This window comes from Bos javanicus, chromosome 7 (assembly GCF_032452875.1).
Source record: "Bos javanicus breed banteng chromosome 7, ARS-OSU_banteng_1.0, whole genome shotgun sequence".
Classification (NCBI taxonomy): Eukaryota; Metazoa; Chordata; class Mammalia; order Artiodactyla; family Bovidae; genus Bos; species Bos javanicus.
In genome coordinates this window covers 100,291,240-100,309,591 of record NC_083874.1, presented here as the reverse complement: position 1 = coordinate 100,309,591, position 18,352 = coordinate 100,291,240, and the positions used below count along the sequence as shown (strand labels likewise).

The 18,352-nt window shown below is 41.6% G+C and overlaps 1 non-coding gene across 1 annotated transcript; it reads left to right on the top strand.

Annotated features, from left to right (window-relative positions):
• Positions 1 to 12,843: 12,843 nt before the first annotated feature.
• TRNAW-CCA (transfer RNA tryptophan (anticodon CCA)) lies at positions 12,844 to 12,915 on the top strand. Its single transcript has one exon. It is a non-coding gene; the product is annotated as a tRNA-Trp (tRNA).
• Positions 12,916 to 18,352: the final 5,437 nt, after the last annotated feature.

Genomic DNA, 18,352 nt, shown 5'->3' with positions numbered 1-18,352 from the left:
CTTACGTTCAACCCTTCGCAACCCCATGGACTGCAGCTCTCCAGGCTTGCAGATCCTTCAAAGTGAGAGTAGGTGACAAGATTTTCTCACAGAATTTTAATGCCTATCAATTCTCTTCCCTAAATAAATTTTAACTCTGTATCCCATTTTATCCTTTAATGGTTTTTTTATTTTAGATTATCTTATAGTTAGGTTATTTTATAGTTTATGCAGACATAACTCTAGAAGAATCAGTGGATATTATTTTAGTCACAGTCCTTGCTCAGACTTTGTGCAAGTCACTTGATGGGCAATTGTTTCCTCTGCTATTGTCTGGATCATCCCAAATACTCAGACAAGGGATGTCAAAACCATTCACTGCTCTTTTCTGCTGTGTCTTTGTTGCTATGCTGCTGTGCCTGCTCTGTGTTAATGTGACATTACCGTCAGAAAGTTTTCGTCTTGGTCATCACTAGCAGTTGTACTGCATTTTTCCATGGCAGCTCACAAAATGCCCTGGAGTGTCTTGTTACTCAGTTGTGATCAAACGGCTAAAGTGACTTTGGCTTTTCTTATGGTGCAATTTACCAAGATACATGGATAGTTTTGCAGAACCAAGTCTGTGTGGCTAAAACTGCCTGAAACGTGACATTCATTTGTCCCTCAATATAAATAAATAGTAAATGGATAAAGACTAATTTGGTTTACTTCTAAGGTTTTTCTTCTATTAATGACCAATATCTTTGCTTTCTGACTCCTGTTTTCTTGAAGCCATTTTGCTAAATTATGCCATTCTTGGAAACAAAAGTCAGCCTATTTCCCCAAAAATGTTTACCTCTTTTTATTTATTAGTAAAATGAGGGAAATAAACATTTAACTTGGAAATTCACATTTATTTATAATTAGTTACCTCTACTTTTCTGAGATTCAGATCACTGCAAGGCAACCACAAATAAATCACTTGGAAATGATCACTCTTTTTGGAGTATGTTGAAATGGGGCACAGCATGAAGACTGGGCAGACATACACACAAAGTCATGAAATGACTGTGTCACCTCTGCTGAGAAGTCATTTATCCTTTAAAGTGGGGAGAAATAGCAGGTGTAGTAGACAAGCACTGTACATATCATTCTCAGTAAAATTCCTTATTAGACTTCGGAATGCTGATCAGCCATCATTTTAATTTTATTGTAAAAAATGTAAACAGTACTGTATGTGAGTACATATCATAATCTGAATCGTTCTTTAATCTGGGTTCAAGAGAAGCAGTAAGAAAGAGAATCTTAAGTACTTGGCATAAGTTAGGCAGGTGAAGTGAGAAAAATGTGACTAAGATAATAGTTGTCTTAAATATTAAGTAATCTAGCAAAATTCTTTTCAATACGTACCCATGTTATTAGTGTTAACAAAGAAAGAATAGAAGGGCACGATGTGACTTTTCAGTCTATCTACTGTTATTGCTCATGGCTCATGGAAGTTCCCTAAAAGGAAAAATGCAATTTCCCTTAAATTGCTGGAGAAGGCAATGGCACCCCACTCCAGCACTCTTGCCTGGAAAATCCCATGGATGGAGGGGCCTGGTGGGCTGCAGTCCATGGGGTCGCTAAGAGTCGGACACGACTGAGCAACTTCACTTTCACTTTTTCACTTTCATACATTGGAGCAGAAAATGGCAACCCACTCCAGTGTTCTTGCCTGGAGAATCCCAGGGACAGGAGAGCCTGGTGGGCTGATGTCTATGGGGTCGCACAGAGTCGGACATGACTGAAGTGACTTAGCAGCAGCAGCAGAAGCTTAGGCTTTTTTTTTTTTTTTTTTAAAGTAATTCAGTCATCTTTGATATTTTCTTTACTGTTGGTCATATAAAAATCATTAATTTTATTTTTTACTTTTTCAACATAAAAGTACATTAAAGTAGGAGAATTGAACATATTTTAAGTAACTTTGCTATACTGAGTCATAAAATTTATATATATATATATATATATATATATATAATATGCTGGGTCTTATTTGTATTTTGGGTCTGAACCCTGACCTTAAGTCAGTCAATTCAGTCGCTCAGTCGTGTCCAACTCTTTGGGACCCCATGGACCTTTGTAACTTAGGGAAATCAAATTTAGAGGTTATTAAATTTCTTAGGCTTTTAGAATGTACTGAGCTTTATGGAATTTTACTAGAAACTTCTGAACTCCTATAGGTAGTCCTATGCAATGAGTCTTTGTCAGAATAGGTCTTTGCATACATCTCAGGAGCACATTGCCCACTATGGTAGCCACGTGAGACCATTAAGCATTTGAAATTTAGCTAGTTTAAAACGAAATATGTTGTGAATGTAAAAGAAACACACTGGATTTTGAAGGCTTAATTTGAAAGAAAAATAAAGTGAAATACCTTGTTAAGTTTTATATTGTTTATATATTTAAAAGATAATATTTTGGATATATTAGGTAAATATTTATTATTAAACATAATTTCAACAGTTTCTTTTCACAATTTATATATGGCTACTAAAGAATTTTAAATTATGTATGTGGTCCTCATTTGTGGCTCATATATTTCTATTGCAGTGCTGATCTACATTCTTTGTTTCTGAAAAGGATTTAACTTGTTACTCAGTTGCTTAATAATACTTAAATTCTTAGTTGGTTAACAAGGTATTTTTATCTTCAGTATTTCTCATGACAATTGAGACAGAAGGACATATAATATTCATCTTTAATGTAGCTTGAGATTCAGTTTAGTTCAGTTCAGTCACTCAGTGGTGCCCAACTCTTTGCGACCACATGAACCGCAGCACTCAGGACTCCCTGTCCGACAACAATTCCCAGAGTTTACCCAAACTCATGTCCATAGTGTCAGTGATGCCATCCAGCCATCTAATCCTCTGTTGTCCCCTTCTCCTCCTGCCCCCAATCCCTCCCAGCATAAGGGTCTTTTCCAATGAGTCAACTCTTCACATGAGGTGGCCAAAGAATTGGAGTTTCAGCTTCAGCATCAGTCCTTCCAATGAACACCCAGGACTGATCTCCTTTAGGATGGACTGGTTGGATCTCCTTGCAGTCCAAGGGACTCTCAAGAGTTCTCCAACAACACAGTTCAAAAGCATCAATTCTTCGGCACTCAGCTTCCTTCATAGTCCAACTCTCACATCCATACATGACCACTGGAAAAACCATAGCCTTGAGTAGACGGACCTTTGTTGGCAAAGTAATAGTCTCTGCTTTTGAATATGCCATCTAGGTTGGTCATAACTTTCCTTCCAAGGAGTAAGCGTCTTTTAATTTCATGGCTGCACTCACCATCTGCAGTGATTTTGGAGCCCCCCAAAATAAAGTCTGACACTGTTTTCACTGTTTCCCCATCTATTTGACATAAAATGACGGGACCAGATGCCATGATCTTCGTTTTATGAATGTTGAGCTTTAAGCCAGCCTTTTCACTCTCCTCTTTCACTTTCATTAAGAGACTTTTTAGTTCCTCTTCACTTTCTGCCATAAGGGTGGTGTCATCTGCATAGCTGAGGTTATTGATATTTCTCCCGGCAAACTTGATTCCAGCTTGTGCTTCTTCCAGCCCAGTGTTTCTCACAATGTACTCTGAATATAAGTTAAATAAGCAGGGTGACAATATACAGCCTTGACGTACTCCTTTCCTTTTTTGGAGCCCGTCTGTTGTTCCATGACCAGTTCTAACTGTTACTTCCTGACCTGCATATAGGTTTCTCAAGGGGCAGGTCAGGTGGTCTGGTATGCCCATGTCTTTCAGGATTTTCTACAGTTTATTGTGATCCACACAGTCAAAGGCTTTGGCATAGTCAATAAAGCAGAAATAGATGTTTTTTCTGGAACTCTCGTGCTTTTTTGATGATCCAGCAGATGTTACCAATTTGATCTCTGGTTCCTCTGCCTTTTCTAAATCGAGCTTGAACATCTGGAATTTCACGGTTCACCTATTGCCGAAGCCTGGCTTGGAGAATTTTGAGCATTACTTTACTAGCATGTGAGATGAGTGCAATTGTGTGGCAGTTTGAACATTCTTTGGCTTTGCCTTTCTTTGAGATTGGAATGAAAACTGACCTTTTCCAGTCCTGTGGCCACTGCTGAGTTTTCCAAATTTTCTGGCATATTGAGTACAGCACTTTCACAGCATCATCTATCAGGATTTGAAATAGCTCAACTGGAATTCCATCACCTCCACTAGCTTTGTTTGTAGTGATGCATTCTAAGACCCACTTGACTTCACATTCCAGGATGTGTGGCTCTAGGTGAGTGATTACACCATCGTGATTATCTGGGTCATGAAAAATTTTTTGTACAGTTCTGTGTATTCTTGCCACCTCTTCTTAAAATCTTCTGCTTCTGTTAGATCCATACCATTTCTGTCCTTTATCGAGCCCATCTTTGCATGAAATGTTCCCTTGGTATCTCTAATTTTCTTGAAGAAATCTCTATTCTGGCTGCAAAGGACCGCACAGAGGCACAGCTGAGTTGAGCTATCCCACGTGCTAGGTCAGGGGCAGTGACAAAGAGTGCCAGGCTGCGAAGGTGCAGGAGTGGCCTAGAGGAGCTATTCCAAGTCCGAGGTCAGAGTCGGTGCCCAAGAGGTGCTACCCCACATCTGAGGACTGGCGGCTGCGTGGGTGCAGGAGGGCCAAGAGGAGCTACTCCACGTTCAAGATAGGGAGGGGTGACTCATCCAAGGTAAGGAGCAGCAGCTGTGCTTTGCTGGAGCATCCATGAAGAGATACCCCACGTCCAAGGTAAGAGAAACCCAAGTAATTCGGTAGGTGTTTCAAGAGGGCGTCAGAGAGCAACACACTGAAACCATAATCACAGAAAACTAGCCAATCTGATCACAGGGACCACAGCCTTGTCTAACTCAATGAAACTAAGCTAAGCCATGTGGGGCCACCTAAGGCGGACAGGTCATGGTGGAGAGATCTGACAGAATGTGGTCCACTGGAGACGGGAATGGCAAACCACTTCAGTATTCTTGCCTTGAGAACCCCATGAACAGTATGAAAGGCAAAATGATAGGATACTGAAAGAGAAACTCCCCAGGTCAGTAGGTGCCCAATATGCTACTGGAGATCAGTGGAGAAATAACTCCAGAAAGAATAAAGGGATGGAGCCAAAGAAAAAGTAATACCCAGTTGTGGATGTGACTGGTGATAGAAGCAAGGTCTGATGCTGTAAAGAGCAATATTGCATAGGAACATGGAATGTTAGTTCCATGAATCAAGGCAAATTGGAAGTGGTCAAACAGGAGATGGCAAGAGTGAACATCGATATTCTAGGAATCGGCTAAGATGGACTAGAACGGGTGAATTTAACTCAGATGACCACTATATCTACTACTACGGGCAGGAATCCCTCAGAAGAAATGGAGTAGCCATCATGGTCGACAAAAGAGTCAGAAATGCAGTACTTGGATGCAATCTCAAAAATGACAGGATGATCTGTGTTTGTTTCCAAGGCAAATCATTCAATATCATGGTAATCCAAGTCTATTCCCCAACCAGTAACGCTGAAGAAGCTGAAGTTGAACGGTTCTATGAAGACCTACAAGACCTTTTAGAACTAACACACAAAAAAGATGTCCTTTTCATTATAGGGGACTGGAATGCAAAAGTAGGAAGTCAAGAAACACCTGGAGTAACAGGCAAATTTGGCCTTGGAGTATGGAATGAAGCAGGGCAAAGACTAATAGAGTTTTGCCAAGAGAACACACTGGTCATAGCAAACACCCTCTTCCAACAACACAAGAGAAGACTCTACACATGGACATCACCAGATGGTCAACACCAAAATCAGATTGATTATATTCATTGCAGCCAAAGATGGAGACGCTCTATACCGTCAGCAAAAACAAGACCGAGAGCTGACTGTGGCTTAGATCACGAACTCCTTATTGCCAAATTCAGACTTAAAATGAAGAAAGTAGGGAAAACCACTAGACCATTCATGTATGACCTAAATCAAATCCCTTATGATTATACAGTGGAAGTGAGAAATAGATTTAAGGGACTAGATCTGATAGAGTGCCTGATGAACTATGGACTGAGGTTTGTGACATTGTACAGGAGACAGGGATCAAGACCATCCCCATGGAAAAGAAATGCAAAAAAGCAAAATGGCTGTCTGGGGAGGACTTACAAATAGCTGTGAGAAGAAGAGAATGGAAAAGCAAAGGAGAAAAGGACAGATATAAGCATCTGAATGCAGTGTTCCTAAGAATAGCAAAGAGAGATAAGAAAACCTTCCTCAGCTAACAATGCAAAGTTTGGGATTAGGAGAGTGCATAATGCAATGTGTTTGTATAGTGCTTTTCAGTCACTGTTCAAATGGTCAAATAATTGAAATACAGAGACTAACAAGTTAATTTGGAGAAGACAACAGCACTCCACTCCAGTACTCTTGCCTGGAAAATCCCATGGACGGAGGAGCCTGGTAGGCTGCAGTCCGTGTGGTCGCTAGGAGTAGGGCACAACTGAGTGATTTCACTTTCATTTTTCACTTTCACGCATTGGAGAAGGAAATGGCAACCCTCTCCAGTGTTCTTGCCTGGAGAATCCCAGGGATGGAGGAGCCTGATGGGCTGCCGTCTATGGGGTCGCACAGAGTCGAACACGACTGAAGCAACTTAGCAGCAGCAGCAGCAACAAGTTAATTAATGTTTAAAAGAGAAAGAGATGGATAAATGATTCCCTGAGTACTCTTTGGAAATACCAATGACCTTGGCATTTGGTTACCACATCTGTGGCCTAGACAGAGGTAATTTTTTTTTTCATATTAGAAAAAGAAACTTATTCTCTCAAAAAGAAGATTAAAAATAAATGAGTGGTATTTGTATTATTATTCACCAGTTTTTGTTAGTAGTTGAATTCAAGAGTCAGTTTATAAAAGTTGAGTACTGTAATAATAGATCTAGTTTAAATGAAGAAAACAATGGAACAGTTGGTTTCCTAGGAAGCAATTTTCAGAGGTATCCTGGAACATGAAAAGTTGATGTTGAATCTTGCATCATTTAGTGGCTTTGCTCAGGAATTTTATCGACACAATTATGATGCATTTTTCCATTAGAAAACTAATTTTCACTTAAGTGGTGAAATCAAGCTCCAGCTTGATTGTTATAGTGAGAAGGATTATGCTGTCAAATCAGATGGATCCATGTGAAGGCAATGTTTTTGTTTAGACAAATACTGAAAACTATTTGAGTGCAAAAGATCAGCATAACAATGAGCTTCCAACTTCACTGAATAAACTTTAAAGAGAACTTGTTTCTTCTTTCTTAAATGAGAGTTTAAAAGGCCCAGAAAATGCCATGGAACAAAATTTTATGTTTCATCAACTCATTGGAAAAGACCCGGATACTGGGAGGGATTGGGGGCAGGAGGAGAAGGGGACGACAGAGGGTGAGATGGCTGGATGGCATCACCGACTCGATGGACATGAGTTTGAGTGAACTCTGGGATTGGTGATGGACAGGAAGGCCTGGCATGCTGTGATTTGTGGGGTCACAAAGAGTCGGACATGACTGAGTGACTGAACTGAACTGAACTGATGAATTAAAAAATTAGATTTTGACTTTGTATTTATTGTCTGGGATACCATGTTGATAGTGTTCTTTACTAATGTTAATGCTTCCAGTATTTCCCAGTCATACACTTCCGATCAGAGAAGGCACTTCCAATACTGCAGGACATTATCCCCACAGCCTTTAATTTGGTGCAATTCTTTTGCTGTTAAAGTATCTCATAAAAACAGGAATGTGTGAAGTGATGATGCTTGTAGCTAGGCAGGCCTCTTTCCATAGTAAGAGGAGGAAGACTTTATCACAGGTGAGAAGAACGGAGCAGAAGAAACAAAGGAGCCGTGAAGATATTACTGAGTTCCTGAAAATTTAGGACTTCCCTTATCTCAGTTATGTCTTAAGTAAACAACTGATGTGCTATACTTCAATCAAGGTGCTTGTTGACACCCATTAGGCATTTTCAGCATCCCAGAGGTGCTGGCATGTGGACAAAGTCCATTACCAGGTCTGTAGGATGGCCTTGACTTTGGCCACAGCAGCCTGATAAAGAAGCTTTGGTCTCATAAAGCATTCCTATGTCCTGCCCATTGGCTTTCAGTGTGCTGACCCAAACACTCCCATGGGAAGGATGAATGAACAGGATTGGATGGATGGACAGTGTAGTGCCTTTGATGATTATTGTTGTTATTCAGTCAATACGTCATGTCCAACTCTTTGCAACCCCATGGACTGCAACACGCCAGGCTTCTTTGTCCTTCACTATCTCCAGGAGCTTGCTCAAACTCATGTCCATTAAGCCGCTGATGCCATCCAACCATCTCATCCTCTGTCACCCCTTTCTCCTTCTGCCTTCAATCTTTCCCAGCATCAGGGTCTTTTCCAATGAGTCAGCCTTTGATGATGGCTCTTTGCAATTTACCTGCACCTCCTTCCCAGTTCTCTTTCTCCTCCTCAGCTGCTCAAAGTGCTCTGTAGAAAAATAGCAGTGGCTGGGGCCGGAAAGTTTGTAAGAAATTGACGCTTTCACAATTTCATTGTTGAATGCTTAAAAAAAATAGTTTTTTCTTTTTTATAGGAGTTTTAGTCCTAATCTCTTAATTCTAGGAGCTAGGGGAAATTAGTTATAATTTCATTATCCACAGTTTCATAAGACCAAGGCATTAAAGAAAGATCGAAGCTTTGTGGGCAGACAGAATTGTTGAAGGATTGTGGGGATATTTGGGGTAAGGAACAGGAGACTTTAGTTCGTGTCCAGTCCCACTACTGACTACATGATGACCTTGGGATCTCAGCGTATTCACCTGTAAAGTGAGAAATGTAGATGACCAGGTTTCTTTCACTAAAACAGTGTATAACCCTCCTACAGGTCTCATCACTTTGCTGCTTCACTGGAGGCTTCAAACCTAAGCTGCACATTGTGTCACAGCTCTAATATATATTGTGCTCTTTCATATTTTTAGAAATGAGGAAGAATGTATGTGTAGCTTTTGGTAGCCACTGGGCTTTATATCAAGTAACTCTTGATAGTTTTATACCTAAAGGGCAAAATACATCAAAGGGATGATCCACTCTGTAACTCTTGACATATTTTACATCATTGTACAGATACATTTTCAGCTACATATGCCAATACTAAGGTTATACTCAAGATCTTAAAGTATATTTGGACTTCTAGAATATAATTGAGTTTTCTGTGTCTCCTAATACTTTGTATGTGGAAAAAAAAATTCTATTTTGGCATTGAATGGGAGTAGTTAATTGTGGCTGTCAGTGATGGTAGAATTGTCTGCAGGACAAAGATGGGACAATTCCTGTAGAGTTGTCTGCAGGACAAAGCTTTGTAGATATTATCTGCCTATCTGTCCATCTTTCTGTATCTTAAATATTCTAAACACAAGGCTTCCATGAAATTGGTAATTTCCTTCTGAGCCCATTAAGTACCATAGACTGTCACCAAGCTCATTAGCATCCACACCATTCCCTTTCTCTCTCTCTCTCTCTCTCTCTCTCACACACACACACACACACACACACATGTGCTGTGCTTTTTGAGAATTCGGCTAGTCACAGGGATTTTTTCGGATTCATCCCAAAGAATAACTCAGGTGCTTTCCAAAGAGTGATTTATTTTTCTCTGAGTAGCAATACAAATTTCCTCCTACCTCACTGATTCACAAGAGGAACTGGCCAAAAAGCCAGAGATTAAAATGAAACTGTGATATTCTTCCATTTCTCTCTTTGGAGCGTAGTTTGCTTTTAGAGGGCACAGATGTATTTTCAATCAAAAGTAAGCCTTTTTTTAAAGCCATGTACAAAGAAAACTATTACTGTTGGACACTTGAAATATATTTTCTTCTTACCCTAATTGAAAAGGTACAGTTATCATCATTTCTATTAGTATTGCACCTGTAGAAAGGCAGATTCCACACAGTTTAAATTCCTGCTGCAAAGTCTCTGCCTCCGTATTTTTGGGTCTGTGGCTCTTTTTCCCTGTTGTCATCAGACTGATAAATTCTATACTCCCTAATATTGATACCACCATTCTTGACAAGAGTAAATGAGGTTTTCACCTAAGAGTGAGTGAGATTCTCGGGTGTGTTAAGAACCCTCCACTGGAACGGGAGCGGCCAAAGAAGTAATGCCTGGGCAACTGTCCTCAGAGCCAAAGTCCTGAGACTGAATTAGGAATATCTGCTCAAGCTTTATTTGCTGTGGGACATTCCCTAACCTCCCTCAAGTCGATTCAGGAAGATGGTCTATATGCTCAATTCTCCATTTCCCCTGTATACATAAGTTTGCAAATTCAAAGGAATAAGGTCTATAGCTGAAGCTCCAATACTTTGACCACTTGATGCAAAGAGACAACTCATTGAGGGCAGGAGAAGGGGACAGCAGAGAATGAGATGGTTGGATGGCATCATTGACTCAATGGACGTGAGTTTGAGCAAACTCTGGGAGATAGTGAAGGACCGGGGAAGCCTGGTGTGCTGCAGTCCACGGGGTTGCAAAGAGTTGGACACAACCAAGTGACTGAACAACAACAAGAGTGCCCTACAGGTACTGAGAAATTTTGTAAGGGAAATCTGTCTCAGTGAGAGCTCAGCATAGACTGGAACATAAGCTGTGGCTCTGTTGTGCTAGATCTGTCATAGAGGAATCCCCAAAAGACAGGGCACCTCCTCAAGGCCACATAACTAATCATTTAGACTCATCTGCACATATGTCTTACCTCAGGGCCAGGGCTTTCTAGTCCACCAATTTACTTTTAAATATTCCCACCACTCCAGAGGACTCAGAGGTCTTGATAGGGTGGAAGTTTGAAATTACTTTATGCTTTTATCTAATTTTCAGATATGATATATGTTTTCAAATATTTTTCTACTACTTAAAATCATTTGGAAATTCCTCAATATTTTTTCCCCTATCTGCTTCTTGATTCTGTTATATTTCAAAGAATAGAAGTAGATAGGTGTGTATATGCACCAGACCAACTGGCAATTTTCTCCTCCTCAGACATGCATGCTCTGCTTTTAATATCTATTTGTGTGTATTATGCATGTATACATGCACACAAAGAAAAAGAGGGGGTTCACTGAAGTAGGTTGTTAAAGTTCCAGGAACAACAACAACAAAATACATGTAAAAGAGGGAGAGAGTTACACACATATATATTTTGTTGTTCCTGGAACTTTAACACCCTACTTCGACTGTCCCAAAAGTAATATTTTAGCTTCATATGAAGATGACCTAGTCAGGTCTAGTGGCATTCTCTGCTCCCATTACCTTCTCGTTAGCCAGTAGGCTTCATGGGTGTGGGAGAATAGCAGGCATATTTATACTATTCTTCCAATCAATTCAGAGAGCTGTTGGAAGATATGGGATAGATATTTGGGGGTTTCTTTCAGATTCACTTTAATTATTGTTATGAGTACAGAACATGAACGAAAGAAAGTGAAGTCACTCAGTCATGTCTGACTCTTTGGGGCTGCATGGACTGTAGCCCACCAGGCTCCTCCATCCATGGGATTTTCCAGGCAAGAATGCTGGAGTGGGGTGCCATTTCCTTCTCCAGGGGATCTTCCCAACCCAGGGACTGAACCCAGGTGTCCTGCATTGCAGGCAGATTCTTTACTGATTGAGCCACCAGGGAGGCCCTATACAGAACATAGGAAGCTGTTTTGGACTTAGAGCATATTAAATTCTTTGGATTTGATGGCTATAAATATAACTAATGACAGGATAAGAATATCAGGAAACTTTGGACACTGAAGGGCCAAGGACCATCATTAATGACTACAAATTATATCAATAGAAAGTGACACATTTAGTTGCTTTGAAGGTGAGGAATAATTGGTTGGAAATCCAAGGATCTCATAAAGACCTAAGCACTAACCAGCAATGTGGAGCGTCCCGGCGCAGTACTGCTTTCTGCCTGTAGGTGACAGCAGAGGACCCCTGGGCCAGCAGAGAGAAGGGTATGTATGAGCTGCTGCTGCTGCTGCTGCTAAGTCGCTTCAGTCGTGTCTGACTCTGTGAGACCCTAGAGACGGCAGCCCACCGGGCTCCTCTGTCCACAGGATTCTCCAGGCAAGAATACTGCAGTGGGTTGCCATTTTCGTCTCTAAAAGGATATGAAACCACAAGCGTAATCTGTGGAAACCAAGAGGTCGATAGCTATAGTTAGTTAAAAGAGCCTCAGCTGCAAGTCAGTCGCACGCATACCATTAGGAAAATGAAGGCCGGACTGCAGTATATTCTGTAGTGATGAAGAGTAAGGAGGCATCACAGGCCTCTGAGAGGGCGGCTTAGAAGCCTTGAGCTTTGAGAAAATCTTTCCTCCTCTGTCTCAGACACTGGACTGGAATGAAGGCGATTTGACTGCAAGCTCCCCGCTGACACTCATTCCTAGCTCAGGGTGGAGCAGCATTGGGCTGTTTTCCTGTTTAGAACAAGGGTACCTCAACTGTTGTTCTCCCAGCCGCAGCGTCTAGGATTCCCCCAGGCCTGGCGGCCACTAGCCCGTACCTGCTCCCCTTCTGGATGTTTCTCCACCTGTGAGAGGGCTCGACCCCCTTTGTAGAGTTTCATTCCCAGTCTCCACCTCAGGGTCCACGTCCCCATCTGATGGGCTTTCTGGTCCTCTTTTGCCTTCACCTCACCTCACCTGTGGCGTATTCCTGATCTTCGATGGCAGTGTGCTTGCTTTCTCTCTCTTGCTTTAATTCCTAACCTGGGTCTCTCTCTGCATTGGCTTTTGTCTTGTTTTCCACTCAGTCCACCTCCCGTCTTCCCAAGCCATGGGAATTAACAGCTTACCTATCTTAACTTCCCTGGTGGCTCAGATGGTAAAGCGTCTGCCTCCAACGTAGGAGACCTGGGTTCGATCCCTGACTAGGGAAGATCCCCTGGAGAAGGAAATGGAAACCCACTCCAGTACTCTTGCCTGGAAAATCCCATGGATGGAGGAGCCTGGTAGGCTACAGTCCATGGGGTCGCAAAGAGTCGGACAGGACGGAGTGACTTCACTTTCACTTTCACTTTTTCACCTATCTTAACTCTAAAGGAGAGCAATGCAAGACAAAAATGAACTTTAGGTATGCTAAATGATTCTAGAATGCAAGTTTTGAGAGAACGAAAAGCATAAGGATCTTAGAAAACCTTTGCTGTTTTATATAAATGTATTATGTAATCAGTTGAAGAAAATATGAAGTATTTGGAGAAGGCAATGGCAGCCCACTCCAGTACTCTTGCCTGGAAAATCCCATGGATGGAGGAGACTGGTGGGCTGCAGTCCATGGGGTCATGAAGAGTCGGACACGACTGAGCGACTTCACTTTCACTTTTCACTTTCATGCATTGGAGAAGGAAATGGCAACCCACTCCAGTGTTCTTGCTTGGAGAATCCCAGGGACAGGGGAGCCTGGTGGGCTTCCGTCTATGGGGTCACACAGAGTCAGACACGACTGAAGCAACTTAGCGGCAGCAACAAAATCACCTGGGTTTAGGGGACTTGCCTGGCAGTTCAGTGGTCAGGACTTGTTACACTGGCTGCAAGGGCCTTTGGTTCAATCCCTGGTTGGGGAACTAAAAATCCCATAAGCCAAGCAATGTGGCCAAAACAAAACAAAAAATTGGAGATAACTTGAAAAGTGAAAAGGTAACACACTTTATATAACAAATATTTGAATTTAAACAGAGGTAATTTAATTTTCACATTCAATATTAGATTTTTGCAATGCACACTTTTCCCCAAGAATGCCAAAAATTAAGAAATAAGAAAAAATACATACAAATTTATCTCCAAGCCCTTGATACTGAGAATAAAAATCACTTATCCTCAGGATTCCCTGCAAGAAACATGTAGGAAGCTTTGTGGAAACTGTGTGTCCTTGTCTGGCTCTTGCTATGTCTTGGCACCTCTTCTCTTTCAGATTTTAGTTTTGGGCATCACTTTCTCAGCAGTAACTGACCTTTTTTTTTTTTTTTTTATAAATGTTTGCCATTTTCAAAGCATAAATTGCTTTGCACACAGTCGTGTTTGATCCATCTGCTACGACTGCTGTTGACCAGGCCAACCCTGCGTGGAGTTTCATAGCCAGAAGACTCACACACCCCACCTGCACTGCAGATTGTGGCAGAATTCCACAATGATCACAGCAATGCAGCTTTTTAGTGGGTGGCCTTTAGAACAAAAGTCTTTTTTATATCATGTGTTCTGGGGACTTGGCAGTTAAAGCCTGAACACTTCCTGTAATGTCCAGGTTCCTAGATCCTCCTAGAGGCTAGATTGTTCTACAGAAAGAAGGAGAGTGAACCCTGGAATTAGATAAACCTAGATTTGAATTCATGTTCCACTGTTTACAGTCTGAGGGATGCTAAGCAAGCTTTTCCACCTTTCTGAGCTTCTGCTTCCTCTTCCCCATGATGGGAATGCTGCCTTAGAGCAGGATTACTTAGCCTTGGCACTCATGCACTTCTCTGTGGTGCGAGCGGTCCTGTGCACTGCAGGGTACGTGGCCGCATCCTTAGCCCCTCTCCCCACTAGATGCCAGTAGTATGTCTCTAGTTGTGACAATCAGAAATCTCTCCAGACTTTGCCCCGTGGAGCCAGCATTAGAAATTACCTCCGGTTGACAAACACTGCCCTACAAAACATGATGATTAAAAATAATATTTGTGAAGTGCTTCATATATGGAAATAACTAGTTATTAACTGGCACCCTCTTGGATGTCATTTTCAACTCTGATTTGAGTTAGTATTTGGGGTACTTAGAGTAAAACTACACAGATCAATGAGATAGGAGCCAGGAGCCCAGCGATCATAAGAAGGATATAAGGGGTCACTGAGCTGGAGTCAGGCATAAAAGCAATCATGATAATAGATGTTGGGGGCAGCGATTATAGAGTCTTGCTGAACATTTGAATTACTGGTATCTCTGCCAACCTCTTTTAATTAGGCAGAGAGGAAAGGAGTGTTTTTGTTTGAGAAGGGGGCGAATGATTTGACTTGGAAGGACAGTGGCACTCTGTATAGATGGCATTCGTCAGTGATTGACACTGTTGAGTTTCCAAGAGCAACAAACAGAGAAACAAATGCGAGCCATCCAGGAGACTGTCTTCCTGAGAGAAATACATATTGCAATTCAGGATCTGTTATTCTTTCAGCAAGATCTTAAAAATGCCTCCCAAGAGAAAGTTCAGTTTTCAATTGTCTCCTCTCCATTGTGGTGTTATTGTGTATTGAGCAATATTTCAACATGATTTACAGTGTGGGATATGAATTATTAGCTGAGGAATCCAGAAATCTGTGCCCATATTCTCCTCTGCAACTATAAATATTTCCTTGGAAATCTTTGTGGCGATACACACTCCATACTCTGGGTATTGTTCTGTGTAGTGTGGACGGTTCTATAAATTACCTTGAAAGGAAAAGGGTAGTAACTGTGAGTCATGGCTCCACATGCCACTATAAACAAACTGGGGTGGGCTCAGTGACATTTCCAAGTCATTCAGAAGTGTTTTGTGAGGTCACCTGTCCTGGTAGATGCATATTCTTATTAATGGTTTCTCTGCCTTTTTAATTTTTTTTTTTTTTTGAGAGGAGATGAAGAGGAACTGGTGGGGAAGAAGTCGGGGGAGTAGAGGCAGGCGGAGGATGCATCAGCTTTGGCAATTAAATTTATTAACTCAATTACCTGGGGTACCAATAAAAGCTATAATCACGAGGCCATCTAAAAGGCATTAGCTGTTTTACTGCTAATGGGGCCCTTGCCAACATGAAATGGAACCAGATGCTCTTGGTGGGTGCTGGCAGCTGTTTGGTAGCACAGAAGCAAATAGGTTGCACTTGGGTAGGGCATCTGGACTAACGACAAACATGCTTTGTATTTATAGAGTGTCTTTATTCAAGGAATAGAAATCCATGCTTTGCAAAAAAAAAAAAAAAAATGCATGAACCCTTATGGGCTTCCCGTGGGGAGATAGCCATAAAGACAGGACAATCATTTAATGGATGGCAAAAACTAAACACAAAAGCCCATAGGTGTGTGTCTTCCCAGGCCATCTGTGACAGACCGAGCTCTTATGTCTTAGCTGACACATGCCCCAGGTCTTCCTTGTCCCTCCCAGCTCTGCAGCTCAGCCCACTCAACAAGTATCAGTGCCCACTTTGAATCTGTCAAACGAAGTATCCAGAGAGCTGCTCAGGAAGAGGCATCAACTCTGTCCTCTGAGGTCTAGAATTCTATGAACAATTACAGGGTGATCTTCTGACTGCTAAGACTTCAGGGATGGCATCTGAATATTTTGGTCTTTCTTTTTGAATTTACCATGTATTTATTAAAAACATGTAAACTGGTAAACCCTGGATTGGAGAATCAAAGTCATGGAAAACAGTATTGTCCCACACAGAGCTCTCAGGACACAGTGAAAAACAAAAAATAAACAAAAAACAGCTGGCATTCATAATACCTCTAGGCAACTGTGATGGGCACACACAGTCTGATATATTTGTGGATGGGTAGGAGAGACCTTTTGGAAGTCAGGAGAAAGGCATGGCCAAGCTAGATCATAAGGAATATCAAGAGATAACCAGATAAAGAATGAAGAATATTGATGATGTTGTAGGAATGGCAGATACGTCTAAAGCTCTAGTGGCACAAAAGCATTTTCCATTCCAAGAACAGCAAATCGTTCCAGAATTTAGGAGATAAGAAAGACGATGAAGAAAGGGAGAATAGAGAAAGGTGAATTGAAAAATTATGTAAAGGAATAGATTGGCACAGGCACACGAAGGACTTCAGATTGTGTGCTTTAGGACAACTGAAGGTTAAAAGACACGATTTTCCCCTTCATAAAGGTCATATTGCTGGCATTCTGAAAGTGAGCAAAATTGGAAATGAGGCCAGCACACGGCAGCTGCAGTAATCCAGAACTGAGTGATGACCGTTTGGCAGCGAGAAAGAAAAACGGCAGGGTTTTAGAAACACATAGCAAACGGGATCCTCGAGACTTGATTGTTGGGGTGAGGACACTGAGTGGTCTGAACTGTCCGGCAGTTCCTGCTAGAGCTGGTCTATTTCTGATTCTCTCTTACTCGGAAGCACAGCCACGGGGGTCCTAACCCATGGTGACTTCAGTGTGCCAGGGATGTGCCTACAGGCCTTGAACTACAATATTTCCTCCTCTGGGCCATCGTGGCTGTCAAAGGTAGGGCCCAGATAAAGTTACCCTTCCAATTTCAGGAAAAATGTTAACCTTCCATTTCTTAGAGACCGAAAGCTCCTTTTTTGATATTTATCAGTTATATAAACCTTGAAGATTTTTCAGCAGCTTAATAGACTCTAAACAGTTGACAAACCTGCAGAATCTCCAGCTGCTCGTCCTGCTTATGGCTATATAGCAGTGATGGCTCTGACAGGGCAAGGGCGGAGACAGGAAACGATGTTGGTATTTTTTAACTTCTGCCTTGCATCCATGGGGTCGCAAAGAGTCAGGCATGACTGAGTGACTTTCGCTCAGAAAGTGTGTTTCCCAGGTGGTACTAGTGGTAAAGAACCCACCTGCCAATGCAGGAGACAAAAGAGATGCAGCTTCAATAAAGAAGGTGCTTCTAGTGAAGAATATGAAAGAGCTCACCTTGTTATTTCAGTAGCATTGTTTGCTATACTAGAATTAAAATGAAAGAAACCGGATCCAACCAGAAGATACAATGCTTCCCTGCTGGCTCATGGGACTAAACAATGGAAGACAGAATAATTGATTTGGTTGACATTTCTTTAATTATTGATAAAGAGGTCAAGTTAAACATTTTGAGTATTTGTCATACTGGTTATCTTCTTCAATGATTACTTGTTTTCTATTTGTATTTGAGGTGCTTTTTCCTGGAGGAGGAAATGGCAACTCACTCCAGTATTCTTGCCTGGAGAATCCCATGGACAGAGGAGCCTGGAGGGCTAGAGTCCATGGGGTCACAAAGAGTCGGACACGACTGAGTTACTGAGCACACTTGCACGTGGTGCTTTTTACTTCTACATTTTCTTTTTTAAAATTTTTTTGTGGTGGAGACACCTCAAGGTGACCTTCAATATGTCATGTCCTTAAACAATCCCCTCCTAATAGAATATGAGGAAGGTGATGGGATTACACTGCATTATGTAAGACTGTCTTAGCAGATGGAAGTGAAATTCCCCATGGCATTGAAAAAGTAAGTCACCATGTTCAATCCTCTTGCACCATGTTGCAAGAGGGCCTTTAAGAGGGTCGTGTGTGAAGGAATTGCTGGTGGCATCTGGGAGCTGAGATTGTTTTCTGGTTGACAGTCTGCAAGAAAATGGG